Source organism: Pinus tabuliformis, chromosome X (genome assembly GCF_031772625.1).
Source record: "Pinus tabuliformis cultivar Carrire ecotype Pingquan chromosome X, CPIR1, whole genome shotgun sequence".
In the NCBI taxonomy this organism is placed as follows: domain Eukaryota; kingdom Viridiplantae; phylum Streptophyta; class Pinopsida; order Pinales; family Pinaceae; genus Pinus; species Pinus tabuliformis.
In genome coordinates this window covers 507,949,012-507,972,972 of record NC_142308.1, presented here as the reverse complement: position 1 = coordinate 507,972,972, position 23,961 = coordinate 507,949,012, and positions in this window count along the sequence as shown.

Sequence of the window (23,961 nt, the reverse complement as noted above, 5' to 3'; positions counted from 1 at the left end):
GTCATCTCAACCTCGTAGATGGTTTTCAGCATATCGAACCAGGCTTCCATGTCCAACCTAACAATGAGTGCTCAAAACTATGTTATATGTAACGGGATTCCATATAACACCAGGTTATTTAATAAATTTACAAAGAGAAACAACATTATGCCCTAATAAAAATTATTGCCCTAAATTTACACTCAAATTCAGGACGAAAGGGTTAAATGTCTATCAGAAATAGTGAAAAAGCCAGAGTTACTTGTGGCCGACTATCCAACAAGCTTGAATTTTAAGCTTCAAGATTTTGAAGAGATAGTCCTGTTGCAGCAACAACAAAGGTGGAAATCTCAGATATTGGGGATAGTGGGGTTAGGTGGCGTAGAAAAGACAACTTTTGCAAAACATTTCTTCAATATGAAGAAATCAGATTATCACAGATCCTGCTTTTTAGTTGAAGTTAAAGATAGTGCAGCTAAAAAATCTTTAAATTCGTGGCAGAGAATACTTCTTAAGGCTAACATCTTTGCAAGGGAAATACATCAAATTGAACAGAAAATACCTGTGGAAAATAAACCCTTTGTTGTCTTCCTTGAAACTTTTAGCTCAGCTTCAAGTTCCTTTGCAAAATAACAGTGAAAACCCCAACATATAAAAACTAAAACAATTTAGCGCCAAAAAGATTTTCGGCCTCTACACCAAAAAAGTTTCGGTGGTTTCAACGGTCTTGTTTCCATTTTAAGATGGCCTAGCCCGCTGTTTCCTGCTATTTCCCGCGTATGTCTCCCACTTTTCATAAGAATGAGGGTCTTAATATCTATCTCCCGCCACCCACGAACGAATAAATGAGTATGTACTCTGCGGCCGTTGGGCCTCGTGCCCTTAATGCCCATCACAGAAACCCTAGTCTCGTGGCTTTAATAGATCAATAACTTAACACAAGCGCATTCTTGGCAACAAGACTGCAATTTCATAACCAAAACCAAAAGTCTAAAAATGAGGAATTATTCCTCTGAGTTCGGCCCAGTCCCTCTGAGATATTATAACAAAACCCTCAGCCTTAGGCCAGAGAAACCTTTTAAAAATATATTACAGGGATAGTATTCCGTCTAGTTCACAGATGAAGGATGTTAACTAATATCCCTAGCCTAGTTCGACAAACAAACACATACCTGGTAGTGGGTTCCAAGAAACTGGTAGACCCAACTGCAATTCAGCATGACTCCGAAGACCCACACCATAGCCAACCAGGGTTGCACATTCAAGTAGAAAAAAAGATGAGTATGTGATGACAAAACAAGAGAAAAGCTATAAAACTCAGAAACTATTTAAGTTTAACACCTAAAACAAATATGTGCTTACCTGAAGAGACTATCCAAGCTGGAAACCCTTTCTGAAAACAGAGACCGTGTCTCAGCGCACATCGTGTTATACCACTGAAAAGAACCAATTTCGAAGGCAACCAGAAGTGGGCAACTTGATCAAAGGCAAACTGTGGCGAGGTAAAGCAGTGGGTAGAGAACCATAACAGAGAAAGACAGAAGTGAACCATTTGAGGACTCGACAGACTAACACTCCCGGCTCGACAACCCTGGGAGATCACCTCAAGACACACAATGTACCAGGATCTAACACCACGACCGTTGCATTTGGAAGAGGCATCTGCACCATGGAACCGATCCATGTTCCCACGGAATGATTCCAACTGGAGGCTCCTTGGCAATCGAACCATGCATAACTCTAAGCATACGACAACCAGGGTACCAACTGGAGGCTCCTTGGCAGTCGAACCATGCATAACCCAGGGCTCTTAATACTTAATATATTTTAATTTAAATCTTTTATGTTAAATTTATTAATAACAAACATATATTTAACTTAATTTGATTTCTTATAGGTTTAAGAATGTTAAATTCCATAAGAATTTTAAAATGTTATGTTATTTTACATAGGTTAAGGTTCCGTTTGAAGTTGCTTTTTTGAATTGACTTATTATTGATCTACTTGTTGTACTATAGGTAGTGTATCTATTTTATAGTAAGTAATCATTGTACTATAGGTAGTGTCTAGTAATTTTTTAAGGAGCATTCATCAAAACAAAGAAATCTAATGAACCATAATAAATATCATATTTATTGAAGGGATTTTATCATCATAAATTACCAAAATGTAATTTGAGTGACTAATAAAATTCTACAATTACAAATAGATAAAAAAATTCATTCCACATTCATAAAAACTTCAAGGTGGAATGTGCTATTCTTTAGTAATTACACCTTATTATCTTGACATCTTTACTTATGTAATGACTATCAATCCTTCACTCTTTATTTGATTATTGTGATTTATTGTAATTGTTTTGCATGTAGGTAAATTATTTAAATAGAAATGCCTCCAAAAAGGAAGGGTCAATCAACTAAATTTTTTTTTTTATGTATATTTTAAAACATCAAAGACTTATAATGTTAAAGATATTCCATATATACCTCATTTGAATGATGATGCTAGTGAAGATATGAATGAAGAGTATTTTGTTGATATAGAAATTCTTGGCAATAAAAAGGAAGGACACGATGGTGGATCTAGTAGTTCGAGGAGCCTGCCCATATAAATGAGCGAGCCAAGAGAACCCAAGAGGTAAAACGGAACTAATTGATGTTCTTTTACAACTGTATTACAAAAATTAAAGGTAACCTCCACCGGTAGTGAGCAAGCTTGGAGAAGCTAACCAGGAAGAGGAAAAAAAAAACGAAACCCTCCAGGTCCAAAACTGAAGAAACCCTCTTAAAAGGCAGGGCAAGGCAAAAGCATTGTTAACAAGCAAACCCGAATATATATCCACAGCTCAGTCTGTACAGGGGACAACATACCCAGAGAGACTGCTCTCTCCATATGCGATTGGGATGCTGCCCCACCTATACAATCGATAGTGCTTTCCGGTCTCACTGCTTCCAAAACCTGCGTAAACCATTTACCGAAGTTATGCGGCCAATTCCATAGCAAGAAAGGAAAACGAAATTCAAAGAAGAAGTGCCAGAAAATAGACAGGGTAAAGTTTATCCACCTGAAAGCGAGCAAAGTAGACCAAAATCCAAGGTTGAGGCAGCACCTGACTTCCTCAGTATTTGCAGACAACGGTAGGCCTCCAAGCTTCGACCCAAGTAACCCACATCCAGAACAGGAACCCCAAACTGAGCTCCGACGTCAAGGGGCGACAAATGAACCCTCATTCCTTGCCTAGGAGATTGATAACCCACCAGGAGCGCCTCCAGCCGTTTGATGGAAGGGCATGGTTCCTCGCCGTCGATGAGTGAGAAGATCTTGAGGAAGACAGACACGTCTGCATTGCCCATTAAACAACTTCGCAAAGAGGATTATTCCCATTGGACAGTCAGGGTAAATATCGAAGAGGAGAGTTGTGTTGTCATGCTCTGAATAAGTGAGGATGCAATAGATTTCCTAGTGTTCACAAATATGTATGTTTATTACTTCATCTCATAACTGAAATCTCACAAGAAAACATGACACATATGTATCTAAGTTGGGGCAAGAGGAAATAAAGAAATTGAATTAGCCAAGAGTAAAAAAATTGCGACGATATAGTAGCAATAAAGGTTATTTTAGTGAACAATATAGTACCAATACCAACATCGTTCGACAACCTGGTAATTGGGTCTTTTGGCTGAAGTCTGAAAGAAGGAACTAGTGAAGTACATTGGTCAATTGGAGGAGCACCAAGGACCACACTTTTTGTCAATGGCACCAAAACTACCATTGAAAGTACATCCAAGAGAAACCAACATACCATGGGGAAATAAAATATCCATCTTGCATATAAATAATATGTCCAGTAAATAACATAGTGTGGAAGACAAATATCCACACAATCAAGTTAATCTATTGTGATAATTTGATAGTCATCCATATATTCATCCAGTATATTTCATAGACTTGTGAGTAGAAATTGCATTAAAGGAGTCGAGAGGGGTCTCCCTTTGTAAACAAGCATTCGTAAGACAAGTCATGACCCAATGTCTAGCATGATTGAGTGGGTCATTGCACAAATCAGGACACAATTTTCTTACATGACGAAGTGGAGATAAGTTCTTATTAGTTAGACGAAATTATAAGCATGAAAATATAAGACAAATAAATACACAAGCTTCTACTTGAATAAAGGATTTATATTATGTAACGCCCTCCTCCCACATTTACCCGAGATAACGGTCCACCGGGGTAAACATGTGGTGAAGAGTTACTATGATATGATTAAACTCCCTAAGTGTAGTTAAGGAAGTGGAACCGACTAACCAACTCTTTATAGACCTCCCTCAGGTGCTACAAGACCCCCAGGAACCAATCCACTAGTCTCGGCGCCCAACCCTTGATTTAACCTAGCCTTTCAACCCTATCCTACATCACTTGGTCTATGTGACACTATACCCTACATCACTACATAAATGACACTTCAAGTGATACCTGTAGCCATAATTGCAGGGAAGTTAACTTTTAAAGTGATAATATCTCTCTCTCTTTGTGTGTTTTGAGATAAGTTGATCGTATCGCTTCGATAACACTCAAGGTGTTGGGTTCATCTCAAGTGATACCCATAGCCATTATCGTAAGGAAGTTAACTTTTAAAGTGATAATATCTCTCTCTCCCTTTGTGTGTTTCCAAAGAAGTTGACCCCATCGCTTGGATAACACTCAAGGTGTTGGGTTTGTTACAGATGATATTAGAGCAAATTACAACATTATCCTAGTGTTGGAAATAATTAGGCTTAAAGGTTAAAAGTTGCTATGGTTTTTGTTATGGTGATGACTTGTAACTAAACACTAAATTGATTGCATTACAACAATGAGGAAAAGACACAAGCATGTGATAAGAGTACAAATGAAGTTATAATATTGACAAGGTTGACATCGAAAATGGTTATTTTGATTATTTGAAGGTTAGTGTTTCATTTCATTAAAATGATACTGCAAGTACCAAAAACAACAACATGAGATAGGATTGGTGCATGGAATCCACCATCCAAGACACCTTCATTTCAACATTTGCATGAGCTCTAGTCTATTCCAATTCACTTGCATGAGGATAAGTTCGATATATCAGTGGACTAATCAATATGCAAGCTAGTCTTGAGTCCAATAGATGCATGAAATCAGGATTGACACCTCCAATGGGGTGGGTTTATAGATTCCCATATAGGCTATGATGCCTTATAGGAGTGGATTAGGTCTAGCTTTGTTTTAAAGCTTGATTGCATGAAGACAAGATTGAAGGGTTAATAAAACTGGAGAGTTGATAAGTGTGAAAAAGCTTTTGTTTTCTCTATTTGGACAATTCCACATCATATAACTTGTTGAACTAGAATGGAATATCCCCATAATGGTATTTTGTTCCAGTAAGTGCTCTACTTAATGGATAAGTGTTACAAGAATCAAAATATGACATTTTCTCAGCATACTTGGTTGAAGTTGGGTTGTCAAGCTAAAGTAGAGGAGAGGTTGTGCACCCTGCGAAGAAGTCTGAAGTTGCAACTAAATCTGAAGGTAGTCGCTGATTTTTCCTAGGAGAAGAATAAGAAGACTAACAAGTGTCTTGTTCCTTATACACCACACCAACATGCACACAACCATCTGGCCCTCTTTAGTGTTTCCATGGTTATGGTCAGTGTTTTCATGGTTATAGGTATCATTTAATGTGTATAAACTAATGCTAGCATTAGTTTCAAATCTTGGAAATATGAATCAAATAAATGAATGGAAAAAAGATATTGTATGAATAATATCAATGATATGGTTTGTCTACCTTGGGAAGAGGCCAAATAAGACCATCAATTATCTTATTGGTCCTCAAAGTTAAATTGATAAATTGATAGGTTTAGAACAACAATCATTTTAAGAACATGGTAAAGTTCATAAGAACTTTGGATTAATATGCACAACTACATTCTATGTTGCACTACTTTCTTTAGAATTGGTTAGTTTAGTAGAGAACTAGTCACTTTGGTGTTTTAAGGTCAGTTCAATACAAGACCAACCTTAGCCAATCTGAACCACCAAATTAGACCAGTACAACTCTAAAACCATTGGGACCAACCAATTCCACTAGTTCTAGGTTAGTTCCAATAAGAGTGTGCCCTTCTCATCTTCCTCTCAAGTCGTTTTGTTGGATCCTTCCAAGAATGGTGATTTGGAGAGTGCCATAAACTGTCGCACTGTTGTGAGCACCTAAGATCATAAGTAGTTAAGCCTTGACAAATAGGAATTTTCAAGGAACTAGTACAAACATCCCAAAACATATTTAGTGAGGACGTGCATGCAAGGAACTATTACAGACCTCCCAAGATAGTTAGTGAGGATGTGCATGACCAAAAATTATCAAAAAAAATTATCCACTCTCAAAAACCTTGCCCAAAACATTGAAGTGTGGTGCAAAACAAATTGTTGGTAGGCTATTAATTCTACCAACAATCATTACCTCTCCAATTTCACAAGAATCTCCTACTCAAGCTACCTCCTCCACTATGGTTATAGTAAGTTTTTGCAACTGTGTGAGCTACAAGAAATTAAAACTTCCTCGGAATCTCCATCAACCTTAGGGAACTCGACTTCTCTGCATGCCCTAACTATCTTGGGTAGATTGATCAGTTAACTGGATGATCACTGAGTTTGACTAAAGTCTCACTGCTTAAATGACCTTCCACTAGTTCCTACAAAAGTTATAACTAGTTTAACTGACAATAACCTGAGATAATTGACCTTTATTGCTACAAACTAGCAATCACATATGGAGAACTGAACTCTAACTCCTCCAACTCGAATTTACTGAGTAAAATACCTGACACAAGCCATGTCACACAAGTTAACATCATTCAAGTTGTCTATTGATGTGGACATTTGAATTTTTTCAATTTAATCAAGGAAAAATCAAATTGAGAATTTCTTGTTGCATTTTTCAACACATAGTTCACTAGAATGTATTACTTTCACTATGAACTTGGCATAGTTCACATGTTAAGTTCATAAGGTTTTGGGCTGATGTGGTTCTATGTGTTGTGTATATAAATAATAGGTGTCCATCTCATGCTATCAGAAACAAGGCTCCCTATGAAATGTGGTATGGCCACATTCCTTCAGTGAGGCATCTCAGGGTTTTTGGTTCCTTCTGTTATGCCTTGATACCTAAGGAACAGATAAAAAACTTAGTGCAAGGAATCACAAATGTATCTTCTTTGGATACTCATACCTCCAAAGAATACCATCTCTATGATAAAGTGAATAAGAAGTTTATAATATCTAGAGATGTGATCTTTCTTGAGTCTTCCAAGATTGACAATGTTGTTGAGTGGCAGCTTAATCGTTTGGATAGATTTGAACATGCAAAGTATTTTCAAGAGTTTTACAGTGAGATTCTACATTTCCTTCTCTTAGCTCTATACTTTCTATGAAGAGCCTTGAATAAATCAGGTTGAAGGAAATTCCTTCCCCTGCTTTGTCAGGAAAGAGCTAAGAGACTGCTGGCAGCAGGTAGCCAAATCTGACAAGCAGTGAGGGTACATGTAAGATACAAAGCAAGGATTAATGCAAAAGAGTGTACTGACTATATACATATCATCAAACATATTTCATCCCACCTAGGATTCCTTGCATCATGCCTGGTCAGTCATAAGATCATGTTGGTCACAACCTCCGTAGCTTAAATAAACAAATGGTAATACTCTTCTTCTTCTAAGTTATGTAATAAACAAGTGAAAGGGAGCAAGACATGAAGAGGAAACACATGGAATGACTTTCAGTTCTTGCAACCATGCATGTCATTAAAGACAGAATGATTCGACAATGATAAGAAATATTTTAAGCTACACTAAGAGGTGTATTTCAAAAGATGTGCTTTGTTTTCCATACCTAGCCTCCAAAGGGTTATGCATCAGATGGATTCTTCATGCGGTACTGATATTCTCTCATACCTTCGGTTTCTCGGTCTTCTTATTTTTCTCCTTAGCTCCTTGAGAGTCATCTATCATGTCATCATTCTTCATGGCCCCTGAGAGACATAATTGTGTAGTTTCAGCGGGAAATGACTGTTGCGGGATGAGGCCCTGGGGGGACACATTTACATAGTTTTAGGATGCAAGCCACTGCTATGGGATGAGGCCCTAGGAGGACACATCTACGCAGTTTCAGGATGCAAGGTAGACTAGGTAGTCAAGGGACAAAACTACACAATTTCTTGAGATAGTGGGTTCCGGCTGAAGGAAGGAGATTGGAGGAAATCACTTTGCAGTTTTGAATGCTAAGGGAGGTTGGAATTTTTGCACATTTCACAGTTCCAACAGGCAAGGGAAAGTCTTGAGGGTTACATATGTGAAGTGCATAGTTCAGGAAAGTTGGATGGGGTTAGGTTGCTAAGGAAACTCCAAAATTTGGCGACGTGTGGGATTAATGAAACTGATGTGAACAGTGATAAAACTTGACTATAATCACACACTTGAAAACTTAGAGATACAACATAGACCATCTAGAACATATAACGCATACTTCTCTTAATGCAACAACCTTTGTGGCAGCTTACGATAAGTGTGACTCTGATGATAGGCTTTTGGAGGATAAAGGCAACACTTGTGTAAGAGTGTGTGAAATGAGTGTGAAACACGTCTATGTGGTGAGGACAACCCATTCTCATAAATATTTCCCCTTGAAGAAAAGAAAACCTCCCTTTGCATGACAAGCGATAACTCCCATACCCAAAGATGACACATTCTATGTAAATATAAAAGCATGAACGACTCTTAAGATCGAAAAGGGGAGCTTGAGATCATAAACTTACCAATAAGTGACTAAGAAACAATCAATCACAATATCCACAGTAGGTTCCGATATTTAAGTGCAGGCCAAAATTTTGGAGGGTGTTGCAGTTGCTAGAATAGAGCCTTCACCTTCTTGCTAGCTTCTTTTTTAACTAGTGCCTTGAATTATACGAACTTGGATAATGTGTCATCTTTCTTCCACATGAAGAAGATCCAACACTTCCTTGAGAAGTCATCAATAAAAATGACAAAATATTTGTAAATGGCAGTGGAGGTTGTCGAGAAAGGTCCATAAACATGATAGTGGATCCTTTCTAGGACTGCATGTGCTTTGTTGTCCCGATCATGGAATGTGGATTTTATGTACTTCCGCAATGTACATCCTTTGCATACTGTTGGGTTGTGTTATATTCTTTCCACGACTAGCCCACGTAGTTAATCGGGGGGTTAGAGGGAGGGAGGGACGAGCCCGCCTTCGTTGCACCGATTGTGTAGCGGGGGGGGGGGGGGGTCACAGGGGGTTTGAGGCGTACCTGTAACCCCACTAAAATTTTGGTTTTGGACCCTATGTTAGGATGGGCGGACCCACATATGGTTTTGTGCATGATTTTCGCACATGTTTTTGGACGTGATGGTTTTTGGTCCATGGTATTAGACGCGATGGTTTTCGGTCCATGGTATTGGATGCTTCGACATGTAGAAATATGTATTATAACATTGAAAGGAACATAATGAAAAAATCAAGCTGGTAGTCCCGGTTTCGGGATCCAGGGGAAAATCTCTGTGTATATGTGTTTTATGTGTTATGCTCTCGCATTGTTTATTTTCTGTGTTTTAGAGTTCATATGCAGGTAATTTTTGTACGGGATTAAAACCTACACATACATCCTACTACTTAAGTGCTCCTTTAGGGAGGCTAGTGGTTATTTTTTGTATAATATTCGAGGTGCCATGATGCAAATGGCCAAGTATTTTGTGCCAAAGTTCATCGACATCGTGACCTGCACTTTCTCCGCCTTAGTGCTTAATGCAACATAGTCTTCCACATCTAGATTATACAGGTTCTTCACACGAACCCTGATCTGCTTCACCTGTCCAATGGCTATGTGTCTTAGGAACACTTTTCCTTTGATTAATATCACTTCACAACCATGGTCTTCCAAAATTGCAACAAAGATCAGATTTTTCTTTAGGCCTAGAACAAATATGACATCCTTGAGCCTAATGCAGGAGCATTCAACACTCTTAATCAAACAAGGAATCCAAAGCGGAGCAAGGAGGACGACGTGGACCATCAGAGTAAACATGGGACATTTCTATTAAAATAAAGCTAGTTTGATAGAATGGATAAAGTCTCTAGAAGACTTATTTAATGTAATCTGCCATATGTATGTATGCATGTAGAGAGAATTAGGGACAGTTGAGTGATTCATGGAGAGGATTTGATCGGATCCTTTCAGTGATCTGATCCAATGTGTTTATAAATGATGAACCTGCGTGTTCAATAGGAAAGAGTGAGAACAAAGTAAATTTGTGAGAACAGAGTGATCAAAATGCAGTTGAAGGGGAATTTGCTCCCAAGGCTGAAATTCCTTAGATCTGTAATCATATCATGTATAATATAAAGTGTGTTCAGTGTTGATATTGTGTGGATTTCAGTGTGTGTATATGTAATAATGCCTTTTCGTGTTATCCGTATATATATGCGATGATGGCTTAATTCCTGTGTTACGAGATTGTTGATCGACCATCGATCACTATAACGATCGATGGTGATCCATTGATTAATGAAAATATTGTTATATATGGTGTGTCGTGTGTAGACAGAGTCGGTGGCAGAACAATGTTTTAAGCGCAGAATCCATCAAATGGCGGACGAATGAGAGAATGCACAGGATCCATTGGATCTCAGAGATCAACGGTCCAGATCAAAATACAAAGGGTTTTTCTAAGTATTCTATTATTCAAATTGTTATCCATTATTATAGATCGACATGAATGCACAACCTATCGTGTGTCTTAAGATTTCAACCGACACATTTTTTTTATAGGTTCATCATTTGCATTGTATTTTCTTTATTTGTGCGTGGTTGTTGACAAGGTCCTTGAAATTCTTAAATAGATGAGGTTGACTTTAAATAAAGGTATATATGAGTCTTATCTTTGATGGAGCCTAAAAAATAATAGGATTTATCCATATTTGGATACAGTGGTGAACGTAGGTTGAGATTGACATATGTAGTTATTGAATTGTTTTTTATATGTACAAGCCACAACTTTATAAGATGTTTTGACAACTTGATGTTGTAAATAAACATTGGTAAAAGATAAAATCTTAACTGCTATGTTGCATGTTGTGATTAATATGCTATATATCCTAATATTGAGAGGAGAAATGTTAGTATAAATAAATTATAGTTGAACAAGATTAACATTTATTTAAATTTTGAAACCAAAAATATAATCTTATAAACATTAAAAAAGACACTAAAAAAACCTAAATTTAATATATCAATTGTCATTTGCTTGATTATGGAAACTAAAGTAAAACTTCTTCAATTTAAACCTATCGGTGTATCCTTGCACCTTTTGGGGCAGTTGCCCCAAAAGGTGCAAAGAGACGCTGATAGGATTGCTAAATTGAAAAAAAAATTCCTTTTTCATAGCTCTAGCAAAAAATCTCAAAATCTTATCTTAGTAGACAATTAAATGTTCATGTAGAAATACACAATGGTGAAGTCATCTTTAGACAAATTTATGTGAAATCTGCCACAAAAAACAACAATATAATGTTTTATATTCATTGTTAAGAAAATTCAGATATAAAAAATAAGCCTTTTGTTCCTTGCTAGTACTCAATGAATTCTCTTAATCACTGATTGTCATAGAAGACGTTTATAGCAACAATTTAGATCAAAGCCTATGTGTGGAAATCAATAGGAATTTGATGTAAAACAAGTATGATTGAGCCAATCTTTAACCAAACATCCAAGCGTTGTAGTTCTTAACGAAGAGTGATATTTATAAATGCTTTGTCATCTTTTAAGTTTTAAGCCATCAAGTTTGACTGATTTTATTTTTCAATGACTTGTAAGGGGATCGTACAATGGATCTCCTAAGTATCCAAATTCATTTAAAAAAATGTAAAAAATGTTTGTGAAGGCTTGTTTGTTTGCTATCAAGAAATTTTAAGTACATTTGATAGTTCTCCAAGATGGTTCTCCAAGGCAACCAGTTACCCAACTCCGTGTCCTATAAATCTTTCCATGTGTGGGAAAAAATATGGCAAACCTCTTCCCTGAATAAAAGGAAAAAAAATAGACACTATGGTGATGCCTAACCAAAGGGGTGGTCTCAAACTAGAACAATGAAGCCTGAAATCCTCCCTCCTAGACAAGGCTAAGCATCACCAATCAGGCATTGGGAAAAGATAAATAGATAGTTTTGAGACTCAAAGAGGATGTAAAACTTCCCCCATATTTTAGAGTAGATAGGGTGCTCCCCCATCTCAATTTCAACAAAATTACGAATGACATAGCTAGTATATTTTGTCCTCGTGTGGAATTTGATCCCTCTGCCAAGTGAGAGATCAAATAATCCTTCACTACATCAATAATAGCCCACTAAGCCCTAACATCTGTTTCATGAGATGCTAACTACATTCGGTTTGCCGATGAAGGAATTAACTTATCCACAATTTCCTAAAGGTCATTTTCTTTCAATGTCAATGTGATCCTTGTCTTCTCGGGCAGGAAGTTTGAAGCCCCATCCAACCTATCTTCAAACCTAAGACTTGCTACTTCCATTTCTACATCTGAACAAAAATGATCGTGTGCTTATTCCTTCAAGTACCAGCAAGCATTTTACAGCTAATGTATAGCTCTTCTATGATCTCGGTGCAAATTGAATAAATATGTTGTAAATTGTTATGGATCTTGTTTGGTCCTTGTTACACAGTATTTTGTCACGTCTCTTGCACTTCCATGTGACATACCCTGAAGTGCCAAAAACATTATCATTATATAGTATACTCTCAATGTATACAGCTCAAATCCCTCCTTTAACTTTGCTTGGAAAATCCCTGGAGCTTTCCGTGAATAAATGGCTCTTGAAACCCTAAAATGAGAATCATCGCTCTTATGAAACTCAAAACCGCGATGATGCCTATTGCACCTTATTAAGCTAGTGATGGCATCGCTCTATTCTCACTCATACTCGCGATGGTCTTAAAAAGGAAGTTTTCCCAAAGAGGATGAGAAGATTCGTGATCTAGAAGCTTCTAGAGCGGAAAGCTAGAGGCGGTTTTGCAAAGATGAGGTTGAATCCTCCTAATTTGACCTCTTGGTCTCATCCCTATGAGTTACCTCCTTAAGATGTGGGTCTAATCCTATCTTTGGAGGAGGTCTAACTCCCTCTCCCAACCTAAAAATTCCCCCTCTACCATTCCCAAATGGTTGATCTATGTCCATTTGCACCCATATGCTGAGCTTGTGCTTAGAGGCTAGTCATTAGACTTGGAGAAGGAGTGTTTGGAGAGTTTCTTGGCTTGGACTTGGATTACCACTCAAGGAGAGCCTTTCAACATCAAGGCTATGGTTGTAAGCTTCCCTTTTATTCTTTAAATAATTATACAATTGTTGGTTCATCTTCCCAAAATATATATGTTCATGTATGTATTGGTTTGGCATTCCTTGATAAGCTAAATAGATTATTATTGGATTTGCTATTGGTTTTGGTATGCTTTGTTGTCTCTTGGTCTTTTGTGCATGCACATAAGCGCTGAAAGAAGCAGGAAAAAGGCCATGACACAAGCGATTCGAGGATCTCAACAAAGGAAATCAGATTAGCATTAGAGCGACAGGCCTTCTCTCTTGTTCTAGTTTTCAATCATAATCTAGGAAGATGTCTAGTTGATTGTCCCTTTAGTTGTTAGACCCACTCATTGGGCTAAAGGGATCGCCTGTGTCCACAGAGAGGATTAACTTTGTCAACAGTCCTTTAAAAACCCACAAAAAGTTTACAACTGCATACTGTTAGCTTTCAAATCTGCCTAGATCTGTTGCAAACTTTATTGGCATCCCTCTTAAAGTGCAAGCTTTGATACCATGTTAAACTTCATAACCTTGGTAAACTGGTAAATTACTTCCTAGTTTTTCATTTTACTGGTCATAGGTCATTTTATTGGTAATAGGTCATTTTACTGGTAATAGGAATAGACAAATTCCAAGCATGCAGAAGATAATGGACATTTTTATTTCACTAGAAATAAGATATTTTCATTTTACTGGTAATAGGAATTGAAAAATTCCAAGCATGCAGAGGATAATTGAGTGAGGTAATCCTACAGTAATTGGAAGTTGGAAGACCCTCTAGTGTCGTTGTACTGATGTAAGAAAAACAAAGTGCATCACATCTTCATGGATGACATCTACTTTTATTCAAACTAGAGGGCCACATGCATAGGCATTCTTTATGAACAACTAGGTGGCAACAACAGAGGTGGATAAAATCCTAGATCCTATTCAATCATCATGGTCCTTGTTACCACTCAAATTAGCAAGGGTCATAGGAGGGGATCCTATATAGAAAGTACTAGGTCAAGTGGCAACAATGGAGCAATAGCCCATTGTCACCTCAGTTATGCCTCCTTTCTCTTTATGGACTTCCACTTATTGGAGGAGACCCAATATAAGAGGAATCACAAGCATGAATAGGTCAATGATGTGATGAGGAGTGATTCCTAAAGCCTTTATTGGAGCTCATTCAACTAGAGCTCGACAAGATATCGTGCAACATTAAATGAAATGAAATTAAAATACAAACATAACCCAATGGTAAAGATTAGCCTCCTCTTACTTCTCTTGTTGAAAGATCTTGTCCATTGGACCATCACTTGAAACAAGCCTCTTTCTTGTCGATTGAATTACAGTCCACTCTCAAATCCATTAAATGGCTTCCTAAAAAATGGAAAAGGATCCTCTTTTTTATTTTTTCTACTTGTCATTGTCACTTTTCCCCAGCCAATATTATCTTCTCTTTCTATTTATTTTTTAAGTGATAATATTTATTTTTTTAAAAATAAGAAATTATATTTTAAAATTTTATATTTTTAAATGAATCATAACCAATGATGTGTTTTTTCAAAATAATAGTAATTCAAATAATACTAAAACGAATTAGTGTGATTTAAAAGTTACAATTATTTTTAAGAATATTGAAAACAACATATATGAATTTTTTTATAATAATGTTATTTATGGATATTTATAATGTGGTATGAGGATTGTGTTCAAGTTTTGAATAGACATTCCACCCTCCATTTCAAGTGACACTCCACCTATCTTCAAAGTTTACATGGATGAAATATGTGGGTCTCTTAGAAAAAGGTTTATGATGACTTGCTCATTAAAAATGAGAAGATTTTTCGACTCTCCACGTGTACACTTGGGTTTCTTCACAAGCGACGGTCCTCGAAAATATCGGCTGTGGATCACTCACAACGTTGTGTGATGTGACACGTTGGACATTGTGCCACTGGAGTCTCTAAAAATATCTGGAACGCCTAGTCCACGTTATTTATTTTATTAAATTAAAGATTTATTAATAAATTAAAGATTTATTAATGGATAAATTACCATAGCCACAAGATTATTTAATATTGATTACCGACTTGGTTATTATCCCAAAAAACCTAGTGGTTATTATCCCATCCACTATAACTTGTATTATCATTACAACCACAAGTCCCTTCATATTAAAGGAGACTGTACCATATAATAATAACATTATTTTGACAAAAGTCATTATCATAGAGGGCGGAAGACCATGCGATTGAGACGTATCCTCTGTCCAATGGAGACCACATTTTTGATACCCACTCCCTCAACAAATCAATTCCAATTCTAATTCCAATTTGATACGAAAATCCCTTATTTTCCGTCCGTGGAATTTCCATATTCGCATATTCTCGCCGCCTAAAAATTCAAACATGTTTGGTTTTGTTTTGATGAGGTTGTCACGTGATTATCACATTTAGGGTTGGAATTTTAAAATATATTTATTTTTATGTTTTCTAATTATTTTTTATAATTTCGAGAAATTTTTGCAATTTTTTTTTACTATGTTTAATAAACAACTTACTTAATAACAAATAATTTATCAATTAATTTTGATTAAGATTCTTTCCATCAAAATTATGTGGCAACATGTTATTGACACATCATTGTCACCAAGATAAAGTCCAAATAACATGTAGATCTTTAAGATCATGTGGCCACGTGTTGACACATCACTGTCACTAAGATAAAATCCAAATAACATGTAGATGTTTAATGTGGCCACTTCTTGTTGACACATCACGATCACTAAGGTAAAATCCAAATAACATGTAGATGTTTAATGTGAAAAAACATTTCTGGTTATTAATTTACAATATTTTGAAATATATAAATTTAATTAGTTTTAATTGCCAATTATAATTAAATACAAGATTAATTTTTTTTAATCCATAATAATAATAATAATAATTTTCATAACTACAATACATAAATCAATAAAATGTTGTATCAAAGATAAAAAATTTTTGGTTTAACATAAGCTAGTATGAATAGTGTTCTGGAAAATGATTAATTTATTTCCTACTTAATTGAAATTTGGCTTAAATTTCTAATTTGTTATAATGAATAAAGATAAAAAAAGAGAAGTTTTATGAAGTGATTTAAAATAAATAGGAAAGTATGAAAATAAATTTAGTTTTAAAAATTAATTTAATATGATATTTTTTCAATATTATTTTTAATAAAAATAAAATTAACAAAGCATAAATACATATTTAATAAATTGAAGTTTTTATGAAAGACTTTACAGATTCCATTTTAATGAAATAACTTGAAGTTTGTGGAGGGTTATATCTAGCTTTGGCATTTGGAGTTACATCACCACAAACAAGTATCTCTAGAATAAACCTTTTCGAGAGTGGATTTATACCTTTCATCAAAGAAAATATATAGGAACTTCAAATATTTGGAGAGGTTTGGTAGAGGCTCATCCTTGGTTGTATTGTGGGTTTGTGTGGAAAGTTGGAAACTGACAACAAGTCTCTCTTGGAAAGGTGTCGTTTATTGGTGGACCGTCCCATGGTCACTTATTCCCTGAACTTATTGCTCAACTCTATGCTCAAGGTATATCTTGACTTTGTCAAGTTTCATTGTCTCCTTTATAGGTCCCTCCTCTCGGTGGGTGGAAAGGATATTTGGACTTGGGGTTGCAAGGCTCTCTGGCAACACAATGGGTCTATTTCATTAATTATTTGATATCAATTGGTCTTTTTTTCAATAGAGAGCAACATTCCATAGTGTGGTTTGGGAACACTAGCACTGCCCAGATCATTGTGAAGTTAGCCTACCACTCTATCTCTTCCTCTTTTCTGCAGCCTCGGGTCAAGTGGTCAACTTGTTTACTTTGGAAATGGCCCATTCCACCCAAGCTTCGCTGCTTCTTTTGGCTTTCATTGTAAAATTGTATCTTAACTTGGGACAACCTACTTAAAAGGGGTTTTTATGGGCCCAATATTTGTTGTTTATGTAAAAATAGTGCAAAAACAATGACTCGTTTTTCAGTGTTCCTATTCGAGATCTCTTTGGGATGCTTTGTTGGCACTGTTCAGTATCCAGGAGTCTGGTCCCCTCTCCTCCCTGGAGGTGTGATTGCAGTGGTGGGACAATAAAATGGGCCTCTTCCAAACCCCCCCTATGTTTGTTGCAAGGGGTATTTAGAAGGTCCGTAATCAAACCATTTTTGAGGGTCGGTCCATCATCCTTTCCAGCATTTTGGCCCAGATCATTGGTTTTTTAATGGACTACTCAAGGTCCTCTCATCTCAAGAAGACTCACCCCTTTCGATTTCCTTTGGACCCTCTCTCTAACATTGTGGCCTTTTTTGATGGAGCCTCAGAGGCAGGCCTTTGTGGAGGGGGGGAACTTCTCCTACTTTTGGGGAATGTTACTTTCAGAATATGGCTCAATGTTGGACAAGGAATAAATACAAAGGCATAACTTCGTGCTTGTTGGGCTCTATTGCATGTTGCTACTGTGTTTAACATTATGTCACTACAGGTTTTCAGTGACTCCATGTGTGTCATTGAGTGGCTTAATGGGAGAAAAGGAATTTAGGTTCTCAATTTGCAGTACTGGTTAGAGCACATTATCCATCTTAAGCATATATTCCAACTTCTCAATTTTTAGCACATATATAATGGTTGGAACCAATAGGTTAATCATCTCTCCAAGAAGGCACTCTTAGTGGCTATGGGGCATATCTATTTGGAATATACATTGGGAAAATGTGTTCTTTGTCAAGGAAAAATCAGCCTTTCGAATGCCCAACTATCATAGTTGGCTTATCTGGGCCCTAATGCTCTTTTACTTCATTGTTGCATCTTAAAAAGATGCAAGGAACACAACAATAATCAACATAGAATAAATTGTAGCCTTACATTCTGTTTTTTTTTTTATTATGTAAAATCACGATAAATCATGTTCCTATTATAGTTTTGACAGTCTAAATATGCTCATTGTTTAAGTTATTTTTGTATTCAGTTAAATTAGATTCGTAATGATAGTTTTGACATTCTGAATATGCTTACTATTTTTTTTGGTATTCAGTTAGGAAACTGGATGAAAATCTTACAATGACATTGTTTAGTATCATCGTGATCAAATCTAGTTATCTGTTGTAAACGCGAAAAATTTGTTATTGTACTCTTTTTTTAATTAATAGGAAAACAATTTTTTTTAATGGGGAAGCATTAAAACTTGGCACAATGCGAAAATCAATGATTTCGCTAAAAATTGGACATGTGCACTACTTGTGCCACTGATTAATTTTTTAATACTTTCGAATCTTCATCATTTATGTTGAGGCTTGGATTTCATGGCTTGTAATGCAGCTGATTAATTTTTTAATACTTTCCAATATTCATCATTTATGTTGAGGCATAGATTTCATGGTTTGTAATGAAAAACCAATGTTATAATGTATATTGTATTTATTAAATCGTAAGGTGTTTTTCTCTGAGAAAAACTCCGCTCTCATACCACTTGTACAGTTGTGAGTTATTAATTTTGATGTTAGACGATATAAATAGTTTTTGCCATCAGATTGATTGAAAATCAGTATTAATCAGTTACCATTCGTTCTTGAATGATCTCACCCATCCTTTGAAAAGCTTGTGAGCTAACTTGGTTAGTGCTAGGGTTATTCTATGCCAAATATATTCAGCGTTGCTATCCTAGAACACGATCAACTCTCACAACATGACGCTCTTCTCTCCAGAGGTTTCGCTGTCAGAAAGTTATGGATTTGGATAGGAAGAGCAGTAATGGTTCCTACAACAACAAGAAATGGTTCCCAATGAGAAATCATTGATTCGAATAACCCACCCATTCTCATCGATTTTAAATTTAGCCTCAGATTTGGATTCTGTTATGAAACCAACTCAAGAAAAGATAGAAAATAGAGATCAACGCCTTAGAATTCAGCCTCTTCGAGGGGGCAACCTCCTTTACATTACATAAATGAACGATTCTTGGATGATTCAAATGACAAACCTCCTTTCTATATATAGGAGTCTAAGGAGTCAAAATATAACCCAGTTGACCTAACAATAATAATATAAAGCCACAAAAATAAAAATAGAGGGATTCTATGGGGCACAGTAATAACAATATGGGGATAATAGGGGCACAACAATATTAATAAGGGATGCAACTACAATAGTAATGGGGTAATCACTAGTATTATAGGGACCCAACATGCCCCTCTCCTTCAAAAAAGTGTTGTCCTCAACGCTTGAGTAGTTCTGGATGCTTCTGTATAAAATTCTCATCCTCCCATGTGGAATCTTCAGCGGATAAGTTCTTCCACTTGATAAGATACTTCGAAATTGATCGATTTCGTAGCTGTCGAGTTCTTGTTTTTGTGACTGCTTCCGGTTCCAATATAATTTTTCCTTCCTCGTCAAGTTCTGGCAATATTGTTTGAACTGGGAGCTTGTCGCCTATAACCTTCTTTAAACATGAAACATGGAAAACTGGGTGCAATCGAGAAGCTGCAGGAAGCTCCAATTTGTATGCCATAGTACCAATCTTTTGCAACACCTTGTATGGACCATAATACTTTGGTGATAATTTATTATCCTTCTTAGCTTGCTTGAGGGACATTTGCTTATATGGTTGTAGCCGTAGGAATACCCAATCACCTACATCAAAACTTCTTTCACTGCGATGTTGATCTGCCTGTTGTTTCATTCTATTCTGTGCCAACACGAGTTTATCCTTTAAGAGTTGGAGGACTTGTTGTTGATGTTCGATGTGATGTTCCACTGCTTGAACCTTAGAATTTTCTCTTAAATATGATGTGATGGATGGTGGTTGATATCCATAAAGTGCCATAAATGGGGTCATTTTTGTTGCTGTATGGAAGGAAGTGTTATACCACCATTCAGCCAGAGGCAACCATTTGACCCATTGTGTCTGTTTATCAGATACAAAGCAACGAAGATATCCTTCCAAACATTTGTTTACTATCTCAGTTTTCCCATCAGATTGAGGATGATAAGATGAGCTATGAGCTAACTGAGTACCAAGACAAGAAAATAATTCTGTCCAAAAATTTCCAGTGAAAATGGGATCTCTGTCACTTACAATAATCTTTGGGTTTCCATGTAGCTTTTGAATTTTTCCATAAATGCAGTAGAAACTGTACTGGCTTTAAATGGATGTGATAATGCACAAAAGTGTGCATACTTGGTAAGTCTGTCAACTACCACCATGATGACACTCTTTCCCTCAGACTTGGGTAAACCTGTGATAAAATCCATTGAAACCTCCTCCCAACGTTGGCTTGGAATGGATAAAGGTTGTAATAGACCCGGTGTCTTAATTGTTTCAACTTTATTTTGTTGGCAAACCAAACATTCCGCCACAAACTTTTGAATATCTGATTTAAGGCCATCCCAAAAAAATTCCTTCTTAACCCTGTGGTAAGTTTTAAAAAATCCTGAGTGCCCTCCTAAGGGAGAAGTGTGCAATTCCATAAGAATCTTTTGTTTTAGTTGGGAATTCTTACAGAGGTATAAGCGATCTTTGTACCATAAAGAATCATTTTTCCAGCTAAATGTATCAGACGTACTGGAATCTTGTTGTAACTTTCGAATAAGTGCCCACACTTCTTCGTCATTCTTCCATTCCTCCCTTGCTTCGTTTATCCAATCTGGTTGGATAATAGAAATGGCACACAACAATGCTTCCACATCCTCATCCTTTCTTGAGAGTGCATCTGCCACCACATTTTGCTTCCCTTTTTTGTAGATGATTTCAAAGTCATAACCCAACATCTTTGTGACCCACTTTTGTTGCTCTTCAGAGGATAATCTTTGTTCTAAAAAGTATTTAAGGCTATCATGATCCGTTTTTACCTTGAAGTGTCTTCCCATTAGGTAGGGTCGCCATTTCTTAAGTGCATGGAGTATTGCCAACATTTCCTTCTCATAAATAGCTTTGTGTAAAAACTTTCCCTTGATTGGACGACTTTCAAAAGCAATGGGTCTTTCATCTTGCATTAAAACAACACCAATTCCATTTCCTGAAGCATCACATTCCACAATAAAGGTTTTTGTGAAGTCCGGTGTAGCTAAGACCGGTGCTTGGCACATTGCCTCTTTAAGATGTTCGAAGGCCTTTGTTGCTTCTGGAGTCCATGAAAATGCATCTTTCTTCAATAATGTTGTTAGAGGTGCTGCTATTCTCCCATAATTCTTAACAAACTTGCGATAATACCCTGTCAACCCGAGAAATCCTCGCAGATGCTTTATGGATGTGGGGATTTTCCATTCCTTAATGGCTTTAATTTTGCTAGGGTCTACCTTAACTCCTTCATGAGATACAATATGACCCAGATATTCCACCTCTTGTACTCCAAAGAAACATTTGGATCTTTTTGCATATAATTGTTTCTCCTCCAATAGTTGTAGCACCCTGTCAACATGTTCAACATGATCCTTCCAAGACTTGCTGTAGATTAGTATATCATCAAAAAATACTAACACAAATTTTCTAAGGAATGGTTTGAAAATGGAATTCATCAAACCTTGAAATGTTGAAGGTGCATTGGTAAGGCCAAAAGGCATGACCAAAAATTCATAATGACCCTCATGAGTTCTAAATGCTGTTTTCAGAATGTCTTCAGTCTTCATTCTGATTTGATGATATCCTGAATGAAGATCCAACTTGGTGAAGTAAATTGATCCATGCAATTCATCCAGTAATTCATCAATGACAGGAATGGGAAACTTATCTTTAATAGTGAGCTTGTTGAGCTCCCTATAATCCGAACACATGCGCCATGATCCATCCTTCTTGTGCACCAATACTACTGGAGCAGAGAAAGAACTTTGACTCGGTTGAATTATACCAGCCTCTAGCATTTCTGCAACCATACGTTCAATTTCACTCTTTTGGGCATAGGGATATCTGTACGGCCTGATGTTTGGAGGAACACTTCCTGGAATCAGATGAATAGCATGATCATGATCACGAATAGGTGGGAGACCTTTGGGAGTCTCAAATACCTTGGAATGATTGTCCAAGACTTTTTGGAGATCTGGAGAAATAGATGATTCCAATGTGGAAACATCTAGCGAACATAATTGTGCAATTACACCCCTTTGTTCCTTTTTTAGAAGCTTTGTCATACCGTTAGAGCTGATTATCTTTCCCGGTTTCCCTGCAATACCCCTTAATTCAACTTCCTTTCCTTCCACAGAAAATTTCATGAAAAGTTCTTGAAAATTAAAAGCTATTGTACCCAAGGATTGTAGCCATTGGACTCCTAGTACAACATCAGCACCTCCCATTGGAATGGAAAGCATTGGGCTAGTCAATACATATTCTCCCATGGATAGCTTGATATTATGGCACTTTCCAGAGCAATTTATTGTTCCTCCATTTGCAACCATCACTTGACACTCTGGTGCTGGATATAAGAAGCAATTCAATTCTTTTGCTACCTTACAATGAATAAAATTGTGGGTACTTCCTGAATCAATCAACACTATTACCTTTTTCTTCTTGATTTGTCCTTCTATCTTGATGGTTTGAGGAGTGGTAATTCCCGCCAATGCATTACAAGATATGGTCGGATTAATTTCTTCTTTATCTAGGCTTTGTTCCTGGAGTATATCCTCTTCTTTTGACCTTTCTTGCTCCTTTTCTTCTTCCTCTTCACAATCTATGTAGAATAATTTCTTCTCAGCACACTTATGACCTTTAGTGTATTTGCTATCACAACTGTAACAAAGCCCTTTTGCTCTTTTTTCTTCCAATTGTTGTGGTGTCAACCTTATAGGTTGTGGAAGACTAGGGGCAACAACACTTCCATCTTTATAGTTGTGAGTGGTATGCTTCCTGTTTGCCATAATTTTGCTTTCCATTTTTCTTGCTAACCTGAATGCCTTCTCTAATGAATCAGGTTCCCAAAGGCGAACATCATGTTGGATATTATCCTTTAAAGTCCCTATGAACACATCAATCCTATGCTCCTCTGGAATATTTTTTACCCTTATGTTCAATTTTTGGAACTCCTCAATGTGCTCCATTATTGAACCCTTTTGTTTGAGACTTATCAATTGGCTAAAAAAAGTGTTGCTTTTTGTATCCTCATAATGTGCTATCAATTCTTCCGTAAAAATTGCCCAAGTGATAATTTTTTTACGAGAGCAAAGCCATTGATACCATACAAACTGATTTGGTTCCAAATATAAAGTTGCAATACGTACCTTTTGTGTGTTTTGCACATTATTGAGATCGAAAAATTGCTCCATCTGTAATATCCATGTTGCGGGATCCTTGCCATCAAACTTCCTCATATCGATTTTTGGAATATGGTGGGTCTTCGATCCAACATTAGAGTCTATGAAATCATGATTAACATTTCTTTTGTTCACATCATGAGTTTCCTTTACTACCTTTTCACCATTAGTAAGTATTTCTTGTAGAAAATTTGTCAAATTTGTCTTCAAATTTGCCATGCCTGTCTTCAAATCTGTCTTCAAATCTACCATGTCTCTCTTCAAATCTGTCTTCAAATCGTCCATCTTAGCTTCCACGCC